Below are 24,052 nucleotides of genomic sequence, written 5' to 3' on the forward strand. Positions count from 1 at the left end.
AAATAGAGTGCCCAACAATTGAACTTAATACGCGTAGCAGGTGGCTAATGTATGGATTTGGAATGATTTCAGGAAAAGGATATGCAAAGCACTACTTTCAGTTTGAGTAGACATGCACACATTTGAATAGTTAGATAGAAGACACCCGCCTATGCGTATCAGCATTTTGCAATTTTGCTTTTGATAATCGCCGCTGTTCGTATATTGAAGTGATGCATCACTTTGTCAGTTCCAAAAAGGGTTTGATTATTTTTGCTTTTGACATGTGTTGCGAGTCTAACCATTTGTTTTAGCTAAAAAAGTTCAAATTAATTTTTGTAAATTCATCATATTTGCCGGTTTTCGTTTTTGAAAAGAAAAGAGAACTAAATAATACCGAATTTTACCACACGTTTACAATTTCCAACATCTATCTTAAGATTATTAATAACAATCATATTTATAATATTACCAGTTTTTTATAAATGTTTATTCAATTACAAAATTTAATGTTTAATTCCATCTCTTAGTGTGCTTTCTCTGTGAGCGCAGTAAGCTCAAAAAATAATGTAATACAAACTTTTAAGTTTATGACATAAGATATTTACAGCATTATAAAAAAAATAATATCCCTTAACAACATTGCGCTATAAATTCGCAATAAGGGCGGTGCGATAAGTATTTAGGCAACACAAAATGATGTGTTAGTCTCAGTTAGTTCGATAAAGCGATGATCCAGCTTCTTAGAGGTACTGGTATTACTGTTTTTTGAAGTCGTTTGGCAAGATTTCTCGAGAACTACCCAGCGGATATTCATGAAATTTTACACAGGTCTTTGAGATACTATTGTTAAAGACTTGGATGATTGGATTGGATGTTTTTTCGATTATAACTATTTGAGATAAAAATTGTCGCGAAATTTTTACTGAAATTTTAATTTTTTTATAAAAATGTCTGCCAAAGACCCTATTTTCAGTTTTTTTTTTCTTCGCCCAAGTTTTGAGTTAAGATTTTAACTAAAGCACGTAATTTTTTCACTTTAGATGATCCTGTAAGGTGTTATCCTACCAACGCGCGCACATCCTTTTTCCGAGGGGTTACCGGAAATGGTTTGCGACGCGCCGAGTTTAAAATATTTTTTTAGAAAAATTTTGGAATTTCTTTTAATAGCGCAAAATGTAATAAAATATTTAATTCTTTAAATTAGAAAAAACTTTTGAAAAAAGGCTGAAAAAACCTTAATCATATAAAAACAAGTTTTGTGGAAGTCTTTAAGTTTAGAAATAGATATATGTATTTAGGTCAGAGGGCAAGTCTGGATCATACAATGCATCAGGTAGCAATTTGTAGGCTATTTCAACCAGTTTTGAGATGTAAGTAAATTGGAGAGTTGTAATGATGTAAACGCAATTTTTCTTCAATAAAAGGGCGATTTTTCTGCAATTCACCGTATAATCGACGCAATATTCTAGGTAATCGATGTAGACCAGATCTTGTGAATCCCAGCGGTGATAGTCAAAGCTTTTGGGCTAGCTTCGCAGCAAGATCGCGGAATGAAGACCACTGTTTTACCCTGGTGTGTTCCAGTGGCGTCAACGCTCATTTAATGTTCCCGAACCCCCCACGGCTTGCATTTACTCAAAGTCAGGCACTGCTGTGAAGTGGTCTCAAGGTTGCGCTATCGTTTAGAGTAAGCAAGTGTGCCGACATCTCTCTCGCACTCAATATTACATGTAAAATATGAATTATTCTGTTTTCTGTTACATACTGTCTTAGCTTTCCTCCGCTTTTTCAACCGGCCAATAAGATATCGTAGACTACTGTCACGTCTTTCTGCGTAGTAGCCGTTTTCGATTTTAACTATGTACTTATGGAACCCCTCTCGTATGCTCCACCATTGCAGGTGAGTGCAGTTTCCGCTTTCTTGTGACTTGCACTTGCACACAACCCTACTAGCAAAGCTCTGAAAACGTTTCAAGATGCAATGGAGCAAATATCTGTACTTACACTTAAATATGAACACGTATGTATATACTTAGTATATGCACATATACATGATGCTATTACGGTACAATGACACGTAGGAAGTTATTTACTCACATATTTACAGGTTGTTTCCTCAATGATCACATATTAAGGGATTTTATAAGTTGTACAGCATATTACCATAACAATAAAATTGAGCAGAAAAAGGTGCTAGTATGATTTTTATTAAACATTTCTTTCATTGATCAATTTGCTTCAAAGAGTTTATTGTTTATATTCAAATTCAAAGAGAATCTTAAATATAATATATAGCTCATCATTTTGAGTTGCTGCTTTTCATGTTGGCCGAAAACAAGTTCGATTTACTCGATCTTTATCCTATTATATGATAATAACTTAGCCTAGCCTGCTGTAGTATTGCTCAACTTTTTTCAGTTCGCAAAGTTCGCATTAATTAAACTGAACTTTTTTAGAAAATTATGTGAAAGTACATAAATGCCGTCATATACGCACATGCATGCATACGCACTTGCCAACCTGCCTACTGCATGAAATGGATATGCACATTCATATACATACATTCACACACATACACTTAGCCATTACACGTGACGATGTGTTGGCAGATTTTATAGCAAACAACTTCAGTTTATAGCTCATTTTGTAAATAATCGTAAAAATAAAGCGTTTCTGCAATGTGCTGTGCCACATACTTTGAATTTATTGAAATTTATGCATTTCAGTTTCAGCACATATATACAGGGTGTGCCGTCTTCTATTGCATTTACTGTTGAGAAGACATGGTTGGCAAACCTGAAGCCAGTACAATTCTATCTGTGTATCGCTTTATATCCATAGATTGGCCTGAAATGTTTATATCGAAAAATCTAACATTCGCAACAAAAATATTTATTTTTAGTAAAACAGCCACTTTGCACAAACGAATGTACTTCGGATTAATACTTATTATATGAGCAGCTGTTAGAAACTCAAATGTTATATTCCGCACGACGGGTCCTCCTCAAAATTACAGGCCTTGTGTAGAATAGAATAACAAATTTAATTTAAAATTGTGTTTATAGTTAAATTTTTAGTTCAAACATGCTAACCACAGATTGCTGAAAGAACAGCATGTCTATGAGTCCAAGTAATAAAAGCAAAGGTGTTGCTATAGTATATGCCATGTTGTTGATAGTTTAAATGAGACTATTCGCCAAGTAATATAGATTTTGAAACCTGTGCATATATTTATATAAAATCAAAAATAATTTCCTTGATAATTTTTATTGGCGTTAGTAATTTGGAAATGGCGTGGCAAACCGCAACTAATATTGCATTAAGTGTTTGTAAGGGAAATTTGATGCGGCCATATCGCAATTTAGTTACTTTTCACGCAATATCAAGAGATTTTTTTCTCCCAATAAAAAATAAAAATAATTTTATATATGAAATCGATTTTTTTGTTAACCCAGTTATAAAAGAATTTACTTTCGGATTTTGTGTTTATCTTATGAATTATGATTTAGAAAATTCCGATGTAACTATTCCCACGCCCCTAAAGGTCTGTGATAGTAATGTGTGGGAAATTTTATCTAGTTTACTGATTACACGTATAGGTTGTCTTTTACTTGTATATTTAAGGATTCGAGAACAAAAACCATTTTTAAACATCGAAAATCCCTTTACTGTTTTTCAAAATATTCTCCGTTAAGATCTCTACTCATTTACATGCGTTTGAATCTATTGTCGAAGTACTTTTGCCATTCAGACTGCGGTATCCTCAAAACAAGCCATTTGAACGCATCAACCGCCTGTTCAGGTGTCGAGAAACGTTGAACTCTTAGTTTATTTTTTACGAACGGGAATAAACAGCAGTCATTCGTTGCCAAGCCAGGACAGTTCTTTTATTCGATGCTTGAGAGCTCGCATTATCATTGCGAAGAGTGATCCGTCTTCGCCGTTTGGGTTTCCTGATTTCTTGAAATACTACTGGCAAACTTCACGGATATCACTTAAAATTTACTGTTCTGCATTGTTACAGTGTTTTTCGGAAAAACAGGCAACCATTTGCTTGGTACGACTTCGGGCGCGAATAAATTTTATTGAATTCGGCTCATCTTGAAACACCCATACAATCGACTGTTATTTACTTTCGGGCTCATACGCGTAAATCTTCGATCCATCGTCACCTGTCACGACATCATAAACGTGTTCCGAGGCATCGCTATCGCATTTTGTTAACATTTCTTTCAACCAATTGGTCCAAGCCTTTTTTTTTTTTCTGAGCGTTTGATAAATTGTGTAAAACCCAACGTGAACAAATTTTTTTACAGCAAAATTTTTATGAAACATTGAATGTATGCTAGTACAACTAATGCCCCTAGTTGTCTCAATCTCATGATAGATCACATGACCGTTATGCAATATCAGTTTGCGCACAGCATGGCATCACAAAGGACCGCTGTTTCAAATGTCCAAGTGCTAACACCCGAAAATATTAAACCGACTTTGATTCGAGGATATTGAATAGTCATGCTGTACCCGAACTTATCCTTCATTGACTGTTTTGTGTTGATTCTGAAAATTTAAAAAGCAGATAAAATGGACCAGAGACAAAGTGTAAAAATACATCGCATGTACTTGGATTTTTAAAAGTGATAATTACATTTTCTATTTTTTAAACCTTTTTAAGTAAATAATTTCATGTGTGCATGACACCTTTAGTAATTACACAATTAATTAAACGCAAATGTCAATTGTCTAATTAGGCATCATGTTTTTTCTGTGGAGAAATATTATTCCATACTCATATATTTATAAGTAAATTTGTACTTTTAGTTAAACGCTTAATTCGAGGCCATGACTCAATATAAATCGGTATACCAAAGAAAGTTTTCATCTCAATAATATTACAAAAATTCTGATTTTACTACAAAAATGTTTTATATAGAATAAAGCGTCGACAATTCCAATTCAATGATTGGTTAAACCCATTATATAGGAAATTAGATTGAATGGAAATCAATTAGTAGTAATATTTCTTCTGTTACGCGTACACAAATGTGTATGTAGATATTTCACTTAATATATGTATATCAATACATTTTACTTATAGCTGAAGATACTACTGTGATCAAATTGAAAGATGAATTTTTCCATTTCATTTCCTTCAAAGTAATCCCCTCCCGCTGCAATACACTTCTGCCAACAAATTTTCCTTACATCATAGCACTTGGAAAAATCATCCGTCGTGATGGTCATCAGAGCCTTCCTCGATTCAGCTTTTATATCCTCAATTGAGTCAAAACAGTGTCCTCGGAGTGGTCTTTTGAGTTTGCTGGATTGCGGCACGATATTAGTAAATGATCACGAATAAGCAATACAGTATGAGATGGTGCATTATCGCACTTCTTTGTGCAATAAATTCAGATATAGTAAAAATTGGAGAATTCACTTTTAGAGCCTCACAAAACGACGCGTATCTCACATACGAATGAATATTTTGGTGTGAAATTAAGCATAGATGTCACTAACAGTACTACCACCTTACAGAAGTATAAATTAAATATTCACCTTTTAATTTAATCACAGTAGTATGTAAATATTTACTACAAAACAAACAAAAAGTCAATAATGAAAAAAAATAATAACATAATAAATCAAACAAGACCAAATATTATTAGCCATTTTGGTAATCTAAAACCAATGAAATTACCATAAAACAATTACGGGAAATTTTTTTTTTTTTTTTTTAATTAACTACCACCCTAAATACATTTGAAATAGTTTTATTTTTAAATTATAGTAACCAGTAGACATTTTTTTTTAGTAAAATATTCATTTTGACACAAATGGTTTTGTTTAAAAATTCTTCATGTGAGCAGCTGCTCCCAAATTATATCTTGCACGACGGGTCCCAATCTTTCCCTCGGCAATTTTCAGCCTGCCAGAAATTAGACTAAAATGTTATAAAAACATAATTACAAGCGCTTTAACAATATCATTTTACCACAGATTGCTGAATTAACAGCATTCCTATGAGTCCAAGTAATAAAAGCAAAGGTGTTGCTATAGTAAGCGTCATATTGTTGTTGAATGAAACTATTTGCCAAGTAGTATTGATTTTAAAACCTGTACTTATATTTATATAAAATGATAGTAATTTTCTTATTTATTTTCATTGGTGCAACGAATTTCTAAATGGCGTGGCAAACCGAAACTAATTTTGCATTAAATATATTTGTGCAAGGGGGGCTTCGAGAAATTTTATGCAAATAATAGCGCTTTGTTTGTACTGCTTTGAGCAAAAAATAGTAACACTTTTTAATACATTGTATTTGACATTATTTTTGTAGGTTGGTATAATTGTCAGTGACATCTGTGCCAAAGGCCACATCAATATAATCACTAGTGTTTAGTATACGTTTGTCTTTATGAAAGATATAAAATGCATTTTATGATTTTTAAGATGGTGGGAGTTATTCAACAAAGTAGTTCCATTAAATTTTGTGTGCGGAATCAAATTTCTGGATCCGAAACGTTAAGAATGTTGGAAAAAGCTTACGGTGATAATTGTTTGTCGCGAGTAAATGGTTTTGCTTGGTACAAATGATTCAAAGCGTGTCGAGAACACGTTGACGACGAACCACATTCAGGGCACGGTCATCAACATCAGCTGATGATCAACGCGTCAGTAAAATAATGGAACTGGTGCTTGGTAATCAACGATGAATATAACGATTAAAAATGGGCGAAATTAGTGATTTGTGCACCACGATAATGCACCGTCGCACAGCGCATTGATTCTCCGTGAGTTTTTCGTCAAATTTGCTTTATTTATTTTCGTCAAAATAAAGCGATTATAATTTTTGAGATAAATAGGTTACCATACTTGTACTATAGTACTGAATTATGATTTAAAACTTTTCCGCTCTCTTTGTTGAATGTTGGACTAAAAAATGCGTCACCTTTTCCTGTAACCTTAAACTTGTTGCCATTTCAATCAAAAACAAAAAAATAATAACATTATCCGCTGAAACATTTATTTTAATAGTAAAACAATCACATGGATCTTACTAATATAAGCATTTGTTTGACATTCGAAAACCGCACACTTCGCCCTTATAAAAAAATCGAACAAAATGTTATAAAAAATATAATTTTAATTACTTCAAATATATTAGTTTACCACTGATTGCTGAATTAACAGCATTCCCATGAGTTCAAGGACCAAAAACAAAGTTGGTGCAATAGTAAACGACATATTGTTGTTAGATTGAACGAGACAATGAGAATGATTTGCTAAGTGGCACTGACTTTTAAGCCTCAAAGCAAATTTTATTTATTTTATTATTGACGCAACTAATTGAAATGTGGCGCAGCAAATCGTAAAAAGGAAAGAAATATGTTCCAACTGTTTAACTTTGTTATAGCGTTCATATGATTACTTTTTGCAAATTTCTTAACTACTCAGAAATATGAAAAATCAAAAATAATATCTGTTTAGTACAGTTCTCTTGTACGCGAGTTCGAAAAGACCACACACTAATATGTATAATGGAAGTTTTACAAAACCACAACACAAATCATATTTCATAATTATATACATATATTATATATATATATCAATTTGATCAGTATGTATCTACCTAATAGGTTCAGTATACTCATATATATATCTCATAAGCAACTGATGCTAAAGCAACCAACTTGGTTCATCTTCGGCAAAGTCAGGTAAAGGAAACCATTAAATTTTACACGAAAGATGCCGTATGATCTTTACCTTTACCTTCAGTTGATAAATAGTCTTGTTTGGTATTTATTTTGAAATTTCAACTGATAAAATGTTGTTAGCTTTGTTTAACACTTTCAGATAAAGTATAATACAAAAAATCAATAACAAAACTTTATTTGAAATGGCAGATCTGAACAAGTTTTTATTCAATAGATGTCTAAAAAAATTTGCTGTAAATGAATAAATACTTAATGTTGTAAAATTCTTGTTAAATTGTGGTTTCACTGCAATACAACACCAAATGAATAGCAGTTCAATTGAAAAGTACACGCTCTGACACATAGATGGCGCTATTATAATTGAATCCATATGATCTCTAGTTAACCCTAGTCTTGAAATGGCACGAATATATTTGACGCTTGTCGGACCATTACTTTGTTAATTTTGTGAAAAGTAGCTTTTGTTATTGTAAAAATGGGTAATAAAAAACGAAACGATTTTTGTCAAAAGAGTGTGTGTTTACAATGGTAGCCCGGAAACTTTTCAGTTGAACTGTTACGTGTATGTATTCGAAACCTTGCACACATCCAAGTTGGCTATAGACAAAGTGTAGAAATACATAGCATATATTTAGGCGATTTAAAGTGATAACTGCATTTACAACTCTCGACGGGGTTTTTGCTCAATTTTAATTGAATAATATGATGTGCGCATGACACCTTTAATAATTATGTAATTAATTAACACATGTTCGGGGAATTTAAATCGCAAACTTCAGTGGTCTAGTTAAAATGGCATGTCAAGTTGAGCATACAACTTTTTTGCAGCAGTGAAATATTATTGCGGAGATAAATATTTATGAGTAAATATCTATATATTTTTGTATAAGTAAATTGTATATTAAAGTACTTCATTGGAAAAAATGTATTATTAAAGTACATATATTTGCTAAATTCTGTTAGTAATATATCTATGATGGTTATTAGCAATATTAAGCTGTAAAGTTTCCGATATACATATGTATTTAGTTATAGTATACACAGTTATTGATACATCAAGAGAGATAAAAAATTAAAAAAAGCAGAAGTTTAATTATTATTAGTGAATCGAAGGATAAAAAAATTATTGCCTTTAATGCCTTCAATATTTCCCTGAGCTCCCATGTACCTGATATAAACATTTTCGTACTTCCCGGTGACTTTATACCGCACAATATATGAGTTATCACAATGAAAATGAGGGAGAGTTTTCTCTTAGCAGTGTATCTTTGTGCCAAAAATATATAAAATTTGACGAAAACATGCCCTAGCCCCCATCTATAGCTATAAATATAACTAATATCAAGATTTTCGAACATCCGTATTATTGTGGATGGTATGTTAGGTGCTTCATAAAACCAAGATAACATTGTTTAGTATGTGGCATGTTAATGGTATGTGATATTAGGATAAATACATAAAATGTAAACGATACTTAATACAAAATTTTGCAGCACCTGAAGGAATTTCCCTGACTTTGACCTCTGCAAGTTGACTTAACCTTTCCTTACATGTTTTCCATTGCTTCTTGTTTGTTCTGTTAACAAAAAAAACCGCAATGTTAATGAAATACCCACAGAATGAACTTTTTTTGGTAAGTAAGTAAATATATGCATACGCATCTTTTCGAAATAAAAAGAAAATGGTCAAAACCGGCCTAACCTCAAAAAGGATAATGAGTCACCCCAGTTTAACACTGAACAAGTAAAGCAAACAAAATATTGCATCTGAACCCAACCAGTTAAATTTCAAAGGGCCTTAAATTGTCAAATCTCTCGAACAAAGTCCCAGCTAATTATTGTTGCGTAATTTGGAAAATTACAATGTGGTCACAATACCATTTGATATCAAGTGACATTTTCATGTCATTTACAGCCACAGTTTGACACAGCTGTGTGATGAGCACGAATATATGCAATAAATACAATTGTATATGCATACATATGTACATATACATATATTAAGATCCTTCGAGCAACCTTTTGTTTGGTTTACTCCAAAACCATCGCTGAGTAATTAAATTAGTTGTAAGCACATTTGGTCATTGCCTTCAGATACTGGTACACCCAGCAGTGAAATAAATAGTCGACTAAATTTCTTTTCCCATATATACAGCGAGTATTTGCAAGTCCAAAGCATATATTATCCTATAAGCAAACGGTGAGAGTAAAAATGTTATAGAATATCAATTTTTAAAGAAACTGAAAAAGGACAAGAAAGTCATCTTCACACTTTCTCCTCATTTGTTCAGTTTTCGCTGGATTGCGATTAAAACATCTTGATTATCAAGCCTACAATCAAACGGCCAAATCGAAAATTGCTAGCCTCAACAGATTTGTGTGAGGCTCAAAGCGATTCGTCGATGCATGAGGTTCACTCACTCTTTATCTAGAAGTTATCGAAATCGCAACGGAACGGTTTTTCATATTCTCAAGCCCATCTTTTTCGCGAAGATCAGGTACAAAATTTGACCTAATTGGTATTTTTTGTTTGAGAAGTTCTAGAGTTCAAAATTGGGTTTGCCTAAATCATACAATTTTTATATACGACAGAAAAAAWTATTCAAATAATGATCTATATATATATTAATATAAAGTATATTATATATTATTTTGTTGATACTATATTGTAGAGGCGGGGTAAGGGCATTTTTGTTTTTCGTTTTAAATGACTTTCAGCCTACCATGATTTATTTCTTTCACTTTTTACTGTCTAAAAGGCTTTTGCACTGGCGTAAATATTCTCAATAAATGTGAGTATGATGTTGCACTTTTGTGGCAAACAATTTTTTCACAAAAATAGTGCATGAAATTAATGTGTGCAATCATTTCGAAACAACACTCAACTTAGACACAAAATAAAGAATTGCTTAGCATACATTTAGGCGGTTACAAGTGTTTGTCAGCAATGTTTTATGTTGCATTTTATTTAAATAATTTGATGTGAGTATGCGACCGTTAGTAATAATTTATTTGCGTAAATTAATTAACGGATTTTAGGAAAATTGAAATTCTGTAAAAACAGCGTATAAATTAGAGCCAGCTAAATATGTGTGTATGCCTTTTGGTAAAGACTGTTTAATGATATGTAATGGAAAAAAGTTATTTATTTAGCATTGTAGCAAAATTATTAGAGCTATTTTTCCCCGAATTCTTAAACATATATTTTGCTTTTACAACAGAAGGCAGGCATGGCAAATTGATATTCTTTGTACGGAAATTTTTTATATATTTGATAGGATATTGAGTTTGAAAAATAATGTAGCAAAATATGTAAAAACTTTAAAGGATTTAACAGAGATTTATTGCAAAGTTATTAATTACATAAATACATATAATATATATATGTGACCTGGTCTACGGAAAGGGGGCTTAGGTGTCAAAAAATCCAAAAAATCATTTTTCACTTTTTAGTTGATTGGGATGGAAGATAAGATTTTTAACAGCTGTTTCCCAGAAAACTAGTTTTCGCACGTTAGGTCCCTTTTCGTAGACCAGGTGACATATACATGTAATATATATATATATATATACATTGAGATATCTTAATGTACAGGAGGGGGTAGTAATTAAAATTATAAAACTGCTGTTTATTTAGATTTATCTATCTAAAAATGCCCGCACTTTGCCAATGTTTTTAGCATACATGAGTATGTGATAAGTATTGCCTAGTATTAAACCTTTACTAAGTAAGTGTGTTTAACACTCACCAAAGAGTACTTATCACTTCACAGTCGCCTGAATTTTTGTTAAATTTGCCGTACGGTCTTTTCAAACGGCTAGAAATGCTTGAAAAACTGATAGCATTCACACCATTTATGGGCGCAATAAGCCAAATCCGAAACCGAATAATAAATTTTATGAGACAGACGTGATTTGGCTACTCGCCTGCTGCTACGCCAACAACAGATAACAGTAAAAACATACATAAAACACAATTAGATTACTCCATGCCACATTTGTTCCAGTTCATTGCGAATTTAATGTGCATAAAGAATAACGGTAAATTCCCAAGGCATTGAATAGATGAAAGTAAGCTTGTGGAACTTATATTAATATAATACTTATCAAACAGACACAATTATTGGACTTACTTAAACAAGTGATACGCTTTGAAAGAGGATGACTTACATAATTTAACTTTTTAAGGAAATTCTTTTATTTGCTTTTTGAAATTCGATTGTTGTAGTTCTGATACAAAAAAAAATGAAATCAAACTGAGGTCCACATATTCGATTCCACCTGGGGGATTAAATAGTTTTGGATCGATTTAATCATAAGTCGGCACACTTGAAATACATTATTAGTGCAAAGTTTTGTCCTGATATACCAATTCCTTCTTGATTTTTATACTGAAAAGTGAAAGAATTAAATGGAATTGAAAATTTTACAATGTGGAAAGTAGCCGTGATGGTAGCTCGGTTTAGGTCAATTTCGCACTATAACATAAAAATATCAGAGCAATGTCAGGGACCAAATTGAGTTGAAATCGGTTTATGTGGGGCGGCGTCACGGCCATTGCCCAATTTTGACTCCGGCTCCTTTAAAGCCCTCTCATATCATATCGAGGGTAAAATTTAATGTCTCTGCCATATTTAGTTATTAATTTATTGCGCTTTTAGTAGTCTCGTAATATGGTTAGTAGACGGGGTAATCATCCATTTTCTCACTGTCGGTAGAAGCCTTTATAAGACTAGCTGAAGGTGAATTCGGTTATTGTGGCTTTAGTGGTTTTGAAAACATATACATTTAAGCCATTAGAAGGCTGAGCCATAGCCACTTTTTCGACAATTATAGCCCACTGCGATACCCTGCGCCAAATTACTGTTCATTTTATAGGTTTCCGTTTAGTCTGGTTTTGTGGTAGAGGCAATGGTCCAATTAGGCCCATCTACGAACTTATTTTCACCGAGCAGAGCTTGTACTAAGTTTCATTAAAGTTTCATTAGGATATCGTAATTTTTACTAAAAGTATTGCGTGCACAAACGGGCGGAGGGACAGACAGACAATCACTCAGATTTCAAGTCGTCCCATCACCTTGATCATTTATATATATAAACTTATATCTAACTGTGTTATTTTTTAGGAACCCTCCAAAAGTAGTTAGTTAGAGAAAATTAAAAATACTAGCTAAATTTAAGAAGCCAATGGCCGGACTATTTGCAAAACTAAAAAACTATTGTTTCAATTAAATCAGCAATCCCTATTAAGTATTCTCACATAAGTTCAGCATAAATGTGATGCTGTCATACGAGAAATATGCAATTGCAGGCACCACTACTCCAAGGCTTGCGGATAATTTCGAACTGCATGAATAAATACATACACACGGGTATGTTAATAATGCCAGACGGCATTAAATTGAATACGTAAGTAATGCAAGTCATTAAAATGGCGTCAACATTCCGTCTGCAATCACATTTTTTTCCAAACCATAGGCATAAATGCATGCATAGGTATATACTATATATACATGTGTATACGAACATCTCATTTATAGCAACCACAGTGCCCAGTCTTGCGACATCACTGGTGGACTGTGGAGAAGTCGCACATCTGCGTGCAAGTTTTAATGAGTCTTGAACGTGACATTGTCTGTTCCGGTGGGTGACGTCTCTAATGAAATTAAACGTGCTACAGCAATAAAAATCCACACACAAACACGCGTTAAAACTTTCTGCACCAAAAAAATTTCGAAACCAAGAGAATTCAAGTGCATGTACTCTTCAACACTTCGACTCTTGTACAAAAGCCAGCCGGAAAATTGCTGAATTGAGTTGAGTTGAGTTAAATGGTTGTGACGATAAACGAATTTGCGAAGTGTCAGAAAGTCGTTGAATCGAAAAGTTTTCTTGTATATATGTATGTTTATAGGTATATACATATGATATATATGAATAATAGCATTCACAAGTTTATGCAAATACAAACAAGTACTGTTGAAATGTTATGTATAATAACTTATGACCAAATGTGTGTCTGCTGCGCTGTCTCAATTGAGATGCTATATGGCAAGGTCAGCATACTATACCTATGGTATATGGTTATACATATAAGTGCGAGTATATAGATATATGTATATGTATATGACATTATGATCAGAATATTTTACTCCCCTGCAAAGACTTCTTCAAGATCTTAGAATGTCGAATCGAACACACAACTGATATAAAACGCTTGTATTGGTATAACCAAACAAAGAGTGAATAAAGTTATGTCAATGGCACTTTAATGAGGGGATCACCCACTCTGTTACAAGTAGACGCTAGCGAATCGAACACACATCTGGTATAAATGACACATACAGCTGGTATAAATGGCACACACAACTGGTATAAATGGAATTTAGTGTTATAAGCAAATGAAGAGTGAATAGCAAGCGGTTATTTCCACTTGATGACGATTCAACATTATTTCTGCCACTATACTGAGCTGGACAACAAAACGAACAAAACAGTGAACTTGTTTCAATCGCATATCCTTTTATAATGAAATGGCAAGCGATTATACTTTTAATGACGTCTCAACATGCTATCTTAAACTTTACTTAGCAGTACAACTTTATTGCTGTTGTCAGAACTCAAAATAGTTGAGAAGGAATAGACGAATCGTACAAACAACTGGCTTTAATGGCAGATACTAGTATAATCAAAATGTAAGTTTTACCACTTTAAGGAGGTAACCAAATACTCACTTGGTATCTTTGTTGTTGCTTACCAAAGTCATTTTTGTGACATGAGAGCAGAGCTCGAAATAACGAACCAAGAAGTGGCGCATCGATGTTAAACAGGATAACAAAATGAGTTTATTATTCAATTAGAACTTAGAAACAAATCTATTACACTTATGCAATTATTTGCACTCTATCACGACGGCCCAATCGCCGCTCATTTAATTAGCAGCTGTCAATGGCAAAACTTTTAATCGATTACGATTAGTTAAGCAACTTCATTGCATTATTGAATAATAGACCATTACTGTATAGTTGTGTTGAAAGCATTGCGAGTTCTTTTATGCGAATGAGAAAAGTTGAGTCACTATGATGAGTACTAATGATTTTTAAATAAATTGCTGTTTTTATAGGTTATGTTTTACAAAAGTAATAACAATATGTATAAAATATGGTTTTGGTTCGTGGAGAGAGGATTTTACTCTCAATTGTCTACTCAGTCCGAAATAGCACCTGTTTGCAAGAGGTATCCTGCGTTGGATTTCGAGGCTGACATTGTTGTTGGTGTTGATGCTGGTTCCAAGATAGACGAAATTTTCTACAATGTTATGACTGTCAACAGTGACGTCGGGGCTAAGTTGTGAGTCCGTAAAGTTCAGAACAACTTAAATAATTATCACTAAATTTTATATAACTTTAAGACCATCATGGTTTTTATAACTTTCGAATTTCGACAAATTATTTAAAAACAGTTTATAGAAACATTGCACCGTTTGACGGTAAAATTCACTTAACCGGAAGGAGCAACAGAAATAATAAATTAAACTTCAAGTTTTTACTTCTCAAAGCTTTTCCTCGAATTTACCTTTCGCAATGCAACAACGGTTCTTGTGTGAAATTATTGAAAAACAATTTACTTTACGCATTCATTGCAACATTAAATGCATTTCAGTGAAGCTTATCACATTTCATACTTACTGTCTGACACTTTAGTATGAAACAGAAATTTCACTTCCATGCCTGAACAATGTGAACAGGCGCAAAGAGCATATAACAATGAAAGTCAATATTCAAATATTTGCTTCGCCAGCTCCTTGGTAAATAAGGAAGTTCTTACCAGCGCTTGTATTGTACTGTAGAAATAGAGTTTCAAAATGTATTTATTCGTAAGAGTAACTGTACAGATATTATAAATATTTAGACGGATTTTCAATATCGTAGGCGGCATTTCAATATTTGTCCTTGCAACACACTTGTGCGAAATCTAGACTTGTTCAAATTTTGTCAAGTATTACATTTGCTTTGTCGGTATACAACAACGTTTTAAGTTTTTATTCTTTAGCCGGCTTCGCGTACAATTTTCCTGATCACTGTGTGCATACACCTTGTTGTCTGTAGTGGTGCATTGTGGCATATCTACTTTTGCTGCATTTACTTCCGAGTGGATTTGTGTGCTCTTAACCACTTTAAACTTACGAAATTGTATATTTCTTCGAGCGGCTGTAGTGGCTCATCAGCTCGACTGTCTTGTTTGCACAATAATGATTTCTGAGGTATTGCAACGCCAAAGATAAACAATCGTAACAAAAAAACGTTAAGTTTTTGGATATGCGCACAAGTTAAAAACTGGTATTTGAAATTTGAGTTGGAATTTTTGTAATGTTATTGAAATGGTGCTAAAAATTAGCCACTGTAATGAGAGTAATTAAATGCTTCTGTTTAAATTTATAATTAAAAATAGTAATTAATTGCGTAAATCATATCAATATCAATAAAATCAATTGGCAAATAAGTGTACAGAAGACCACATTATGTTTTGTGAAATTAATGAATAGTAATAATTTGATACTTCAGCTTTTGATAGATGCCTAACAGCATATCAATTAATAAAAAAGAAACAACAAAAACGATATCATTAATTAATTTTTGCAAACATTTTTCAAACCCGCAAGACTTTTATGCCGCTAACGCCAAAAGTCATGTCTTAAAGGCTAGACTAAAAAAACCAAGAAAAAACTGAATTTAATTAACTCATAAGTCAAGATATGAGCCTTTATATTCCTTTTATACGAGATCCGTAAAAAACCTATGTCTCTTTTCTTAGGCACAGAGATATAGTTACGTATGCGCCGTGTCAAACTTAAAATAAGCATGCGACCAGGTAAATGTGCAATCAGTTCAAATTAATCTTAAGAGGCGCACTTAGTGTGAAATAAAAAAAAATGTTTTTCTTTTATGTGCTGGACATCTCGAATAACTCAAACAATTTTTGTATTTTTTTTTTTATTTTACTGTGTAATCTTGAAATATGTATAAATATACCCTGAAAAGTAGTAGTTTTTTGTTTGAATTTTTAAGGCTGTCACACTTGGTGTTCCCCTTCAAAATTAGTGACTACGTACCTGCTTAAGAAAGTAACAATTGTTTATATTGTATTTTGTTGTTGTTTTTGCAATATCAGAAAATATACATAAAGCAATTCGGAAAACGTTGTTTTTAAACATTATAGACCATAGTTTCCAAAAAATATACAGAGATGACACTTCTTTCTTGGATATATTTGCACATGTACATATATCCAGCTCCGTGTTGCTTTTATGGAATTGAGTGTTATGGATGTTATATTTACATCCCGCTTGACAGTCAAAAAAATATTTTTTTTATTCTTAACCCTTTCACTGTCATTTGAGGAATGCATTCCCAAAAATAACCAGTTGATTTCTGATAAATAACAGATTTCATATAAATGGGCGGTAAAAAGTATTAAATAATAAATTGTTGCGGATTTTTTAAGAACTGTTTAAAAACTGAGCCACATACGAGCTACTAAAATGTGACGAAAATGCAATACATCATTTTATTTTTTCATGCATCATTTCATATACACGGTAATCCACAAAAAAAAGTATTAAAAAATTACCAGAAGTAGTACGGTAGTGTAAGGGTTAAAATTGCAGTGTATTTTTGTTTAACTAGTGTTTAATCATTTTCATTGCAAACACACAGAAATAAAAACATTCTGTAACAAAAAGATTATACTTAAGTATATTAAAATGTATGTATGAAGCCAGTTCTTTCCCAGCGGCCGAATATGCTCTATGAATGATTTTTTTTTTTTATAAGGTGATCGAAACAACTTATCAAAGCCAAACTCACCAAGCTACAAAACACTTCCAACACATAGTCTCACACTTGAGAATAAAAGCGCACATGCATTCATACATGCACAAACACAACCAAGATAAATGTTGAACATATGTGCGCAGTTATTTCCTGAGCAAGCATTCCTACATAATGACGGTTGTGTGATGGAATTCCCATATGGAACAAAAACTCATTGATGCTCATGTATCATTTCGCACTCACACACTTACCCAGGACAAGCAAACATGCACGCACATATGCACTTCGCATTGAAGACTCCATTGAATGGGACATGCTTGAAGCAAGCTTAAACCCCTACATTTCTCTACAGCGATCCTAATGAGTCGAAGTACTGCTAGTTGTTGAACAAAATGCCATAACGATTGTTAGTCGATGTCTGGTAAATGCGATAAAATAGAGGTCGCACATAAAACACAATTAGATGGCTTCACGTCCTGCCAGCTGTCTGCTGTGCATTGTTATTGTAGACCCTATGCGATTGTGTTCGCAGATAATAGCAGTGCAAAGGTATATGGTACATGAATACACCGTCATATATGTGAATGCAGAGGAGCCAACTATGAATGGGAGTAATATTTCTAGTTCATAGGAGCGCAGAAAACGTTCTTCCCTAAGTTTTTCCTGTCCTATTTTAAAATAAAAGAGCAACGTTCTTAAAGTTGCTACATTGAAATTGCAAGGAAACTTCCTAATGCTAATAGTAGTCGTTCTCGATTTGCGACTTCCTTGCTTGTTATAGTTAAGCTCTACTTGCTAGTCAAAAAAGTTGTAATAAGTTATCAATTTGAAGAGTAGAAGAAAGAGTATGTGAATACCTGATTCACGTGGTATTAATATAGTATTATTTATATTTTCTTGATTTATATTTAAAGACCTCTTATATCTCATTCATCACCATCAACTGAAATCATTGGCTTGAAAATGTAGACATTTTATAAAATTAAACTTGACTACAAGTTACTTTTCTTAAGCAAAATCGTAAATCTTTAAAGCCTAAATAAATGGAAAATGAAACTTCTAACCCTTTTAATGTGGTCGCAGGCACACAAGTAGGAGACAAGTCAACAAAGGCAAATCCACTTCGGTGACAGCAAAGATAAGTGTGCCTATTCGGGAACTATGTGCCTTCTTCGTTGAAATTTCTCTACAAGTGAATGTGTGCAGATGCATGTGAAAATTTGTAGTAAGAAAATAATGGAAGCTTAACTTTTTAATTTTCAATTAATAAATTTAATTATTTAGTAAATTAATCAAAATTTCTATTCATGTTTATATTGTTGTCTTTATTTTTATCTTTAACTTCTTACCTTCCGATTTAGTAATATTATTATTTCCGACTGCTCCCAAAAATCACAAACAATTTGACATAAATTCAAAAAAGAAATGATTTAGTTGCCATTTCAGCAGCTTTCAGCACTTTTGTCAGGCCACATTTTGACACCACCGCCCGCTCATTGTTTACACATTCGCATTACGCTTAATTTACCATTTAGTATTTTTTTATTTTTATTTAATTTTTTTTTTTATTTAATGATTTCATACATTTTCGCATACGAGCATTTGTGATGTATTATAGGCGGCCTATGTGTCATGCTTCTTCTTTAGATCGTCTCCTTTTTTATCTACTTGCCGGTTTCACATTGAAAAATGTTGCTTACTTAAGGATATGTGTTTTCCTTTGATTAAATTGTTATTTCAACTGTTAAATCCTTTACGGGTATTTTCGGCTTTTAAATAAATCTCTCTCTCACATTCTCTCACTCACTATATGTGTAGTTACACAGCTTCAGGTGCACTCAAATTGATAAACAAGCAACGGATAAGATAATCGAAAGCGCCTCAGGAGTTGTCAAAGCAAATTGATAAATTACATTTGATTTGGGTTTCGATATTTGGGATTTGTATATTCTCCGAGTCGTTATTGATGTGCTTTGATCATAGAAGTGAATAGCATGTAAGTTGTATACTGCAATATGTGTATTGTACTAGATTATAGTATTGTAGTTGATGAATATATTTTTAATACCTTTGATTGGCTTATAGCTTTTGAAATTATTTACTCGCAGCAGCTCTACTTTTCAATCCAATTAGTCATCCAAAATTGTGAAGAAAAATTATAGTTATTCGTATTCTCACAGAACATTATCATTAATTTGCACAATAACTGAATTGGTGTATTAACAATATGTATAATTATGGTAAATGCTAAGGGCACAATAGACCCTAGCTGGCGGTTCAATCTTCATTTAATTATCTATGATAAATGCTTAGTAAAACATCGTCTAAGAATACACTAACCTTTCAGTAGCTTATTCACACTCTGACTACTAAAATATCTCAGCAAAAAATACTCTAACAATACATTAACCATTTGGTAACATTGGCTTTATGCTCAGTCTTCAAACAGCCTGGTTAGTAAGCATTCCTGGAAGCAATGAAGTAGCAGGATTTTTTCAGGGTTGTACACGTTCCGAACAGAACAATTCTCCACAACTCTCCAACCGCTGAGACATGATGGTGCATCTTCATAGCAGATATTTGGATGACAGAAATCTAAAAATATATTTTCGCGAGTTTTTGGAATTTTATTCAGTTGTAATCTCTTTCCCATTATAAAACGTTGCATTGAAATTTGCTAAAGTTTACTAAAGTCTAATGTCAAACAAATATGCCCACTTTGACAACTGTTTTGAAAGCTATCACTCTGCGAGATTCTTAACCTCTAATAGAAAGCACCCTTTATAACTTTATACTCTTCTTCTTTGCTTGCCACAAATTACAAGTTTGTGGGTACACATCAACTTTCGGCAACGTTTGTAACTTTTCTTTGCCTTATTCTCTGTATTTACCCGACTTCTTATCCATTACGATCGTGACGCAGACAGGAAAGACGTCACGTTAACTTTAGAACTGTTTGCACGTGCCAACATGAAAACTTCATGTTAAGTCTAACAAAACACGTACACACAAGAGTTTGGCGGAAGTTAACACATGCAGTAGCATAAGAGGATGCCTAAAATTATTCTCATCCCAAGTTTAGAATATACATAATTGTTCTCCTCATTAAATTAAGCAGTTTAAGTAGCAATGAATAGTCGAAAAGTGCAGTGAAAATTTAAGTCAACTAATCAATATTTCAATACAAATTACAACACCACTTTCAACCGTTAGTAAATGTGTACTTCGAGAAGCTAGTAAACGCTTCATTACATCTCTTAGAGAATGTGAAAACTGCTGAGGCACTAAAAACTATTTACACTATTTAATTTTACAGTATTTTCGCTTTCAAAAATAAAAACAAATCAGTAAATCCATAAATGCTCGAAAATCACTTCAGCTACCCAAAAGCCTAAGCCGCTTCCAGAGGTGCCATCAAAAACATTTTATGACACATTGCTTGCAATAAATTTGCTCACTTGGCAATGAAAAGCCACAACTGGCCAAATAGCAACAGCTGACGTCCTTCAAAAGCATCATTAGTGCCCTTTTGCTGTCGCAGATTGTCAAAACATCAGAAATACTTGACAAATGCTTAAGTCAACACAAGTACAAACAACTACAAAGAGGAATAGCACAGCGCTGTCGTCTTGAACTTGTGACCATGTCGTCATTATAATCATCATCATAAGTTTTATCGCATACATACGTTAGAGTGACAAATCTAAACTACAAAAACAACAGAAACAAGAATGTTAAGTGTTGGTGTCATTTGTGGTATCATATTATACTAAAGATATCTATGTATAGTTTGAATGTGTAAGTTTTTCATACAGAAATTCCGGACGATTCCCGCCGGATGGTGACAATTAATGTGCATATTATATTTCGGATGGATGGAGTCATGTTCAGAAATCAACGCAAGTGAGGAAAGTTCTTTGAGTGCAGTAGCAGCTTACGACTTCCGGTCTTAGACCAAGTATTCTCCTAGAAAAACATCCGTTTGAAAGCGAGCTAAAATGAAACTGCGAACCATCCCTCCCCAGTTTGGAACCCGCTACCTAAAAAACGCTCCAATGAAAAATACCGTAATATCCATGGTCATCAAACAAACAATGCATTATAACTCTTGCCAACAGATGCTACTTCGGACAGACTAGGCAATTGAGAGATAAAGTCCTCTCTCGATGAACAAAACTTATTCCCGTCCGAGGTATGGATCGCATATCACATTCGATGAAACGATGAGCTGTATGAGTTATACGACGACATTGACATATAAGTAGTTCAGCGAATTGAGAGACAGATATATGAAAACACTCCAACTATGAGAGTACTCATAACCGAATTAAGCACATCAGTCGGGCAAAACTAAAAGTTTTTCGGCGACACATATGCATGTTCACTTAAATTAATGTCACTAAAACACCGAATGCTGCTAACAATATGATGATTTCATCTCTCCACTTCCATAACCACTCTTACAGTCCATTATTAATACTTAGGTACTCGGTTCAGTTATAACCTAGTCTATCTAAGTGGTAAGGAAAATTCACATTACGATAGAAAAATATGCACAATTTGGTTTAAACCCAGTCGAGAGTTTAGAGCCTTCGTTTGGCTAACCGGAGCAAGTAGATCTTAAAACAAACTTACTCAGAAAGCTAACGAAAACTTTCTAATTCTTTGATCTTAGATCAAGGCGGAGCAACATTAAGTGCACAAATCTTAAAAGTCAAATAAAGAAGAAGTTAACTAACGCTAATCATTCTATCCAAACAGTCAACCGTTCTAGGGATTTAATCAATATCTATCCGGCTAAATATTTCTGTAGAATACTATAATGTATGTATGTTAGTTCTCGTATGTATATGTACTACATACATACATATATGGCTATATTTTGCCTTTTTCCCTCATAATGTAGAAGACATTGGAATTGACACTGAAATGGTTCTCAAAACCAAATTACTCACCTATCAAACAGCTCCTTTGAAAGCAACAATGAGCATGATTGAGTATCATGGCGACAATTTAGCTGCACTGCGGTTTAAATTGCGCAGTATAACACCAAAGCTGTGCTATGTATTATGACTATATGCCTGAAGGGAACTATAAAACCAAATACCGTTCCAAACAATTCTGTGCTGCGCATAAAATAACAACAACCAATAACACCAATATTCATTAGCAACACATCTCCTTCGTAGCTATTTTCGCTTATGCGCGAATAATACTACCAATTCGCCGGAATGTATCTATGTATATACATATATGTACGAGTTCAGAGGAGCACACATTTGCGCGTAAAGTTCCATTAAACGAATTACTTATTAATGCGCATAAATGCTGCAGAAAATTCCTGGCAACAACTACAAAATCATATGTAAAACCATATACATACATATACGTGTGGTGGTATAATGGAAAATATGTCTGCTTTTATTGTTAACTGCGCATGTATGTGTGTTTGTGTAGGGCATGTTGGAACAGTTGAGTTTTATTGCTGCATTCGGTCGTAATTACACGCTCTTGTGGGGGTTCAAACTCTAATTTAGGTTTTAGTGCATTAGAAAATGTTTGGGGAATGTGCAACACAAATTAATGATTTTTAGTGGCTAAATTAATAGCGAAACAAATAAGTGCGATGGAATGGCGCACTAATTGTAATGTGGCACATTTAATTACGTTCTGACTGAAAACAAATACATACAAATGTAGCACACCAATTTACATACATACATAGGTGCATACCTATGAATCCGTTTCGACATAAAATAATTTTAGTCAGCTTTGCTTTGGATAGAAACCCAATACTAAATAAATGATAAGTTAATTAACGCATTTTTGCATTAATTAAATTTGTATGTACATTTATCATCGCCAAAATGTGGTCCTTTTATTTATATAATAGTAAAGCTTGCAAGGAAAAGCTTTTCCTTGAAAACTTATAGGTTCCACAAACTTCATCAAAACCACTGTTGACAAACGTGGGGATAATTTTGCATATAACAAAAAAATTCAATAATTCTTAAAAACTTTAGCTTGAACTTATTATTAAAACAAAATCTATATTTATATATTATATGTAAATACTTATGGTTTTCTCCATTTTTTCGACATAGTACAAAGTGGATACTCATTTTTCAAAAGCAGTAAGCTCATAACAAGCTTTCTTATTGACAAATTTCCAGAGGCAACGTTATTGATAGTAACAAATCACAATTTGCAAGAAATTGCAGTTTATAACAGTCATAAAGTAAAACACAACCGTAATGGTTATGTTGCAAGTCAGCAGCAGCAATGGCTTATGGGAGAGCATACATATATACACATGTACAGATACACTGTAATACAGTATTACAGGATATGTAAACAAAAGCGCTATAAGAAGGGATTGGAAAGAAATAAAACGGAATAAAACGCATGCAAGAGTACAATAGTAAATGAACACTTTTGACAGTGCATGTAAATTATACGTGCGCAGGTGAAAGCATATTTATGGTTGAGGAATCAAAGAGTATATATTCACAAATATATACA

At 33.2% G+C, this 24,052-nt stretch overlaps 2 long non-coding RNA genes across 2 annotated transcripts; both read right to left on the reverse strand.

Moving 5' to 3' along the window:
* Nucleotides 1-2,853: 2,853 nt before the first annotated feature.
* Nucleotides 2,854-3,166, reverse strand: LOC108976618. Its single transcript, XR_001993974.1, has 2 exons — nucleotides 3,075-3,166; nucleotides 2,854-3,000 (listed from the first exon to the last, which is right to left on the reverse strand). It is a non-coding gene; the product is annotated as an uncharacterized LOC108976618 (long non-coding RNA).
* A 3,819-nt stretch (nucleotides 3,167-6,985) lies between these two features.
* On the reverse strand, nucleotides 6,986-7,261 carry LOC108976619. The gene is made up of 2 exons (XR_001993975.1): nucleotides 7,154-7,261; nucleotides 6,986-7,085 (listed from the first exon to the last, which is right to left on the reverse strand). It is a non-coding gene; the product is annotated as an uncharacterized LOC108976619 (long non-coding RNA).
* Nucleotides 7,262-24,052: the final 16,791 nt, after the last annotated feature.

Source organism: Bactrocera latifrons, unplaced genomic scaffold (assembly GCF_001853355.1).
Source record: "Bactrocera latifrons isolate USDA-ARS-PBARC rearing strain unplaced genomic scaffold, ASM185335v1 scaffold_79, whole genome shotgun sequence".
Taxonomy (NCBI): domain Eukaryota; kingdom Metazoa; phylum Arthropoda; class Insecta; order Diptera; family Tephritidae; genus Bactrocera; species Bactrocera latifrons.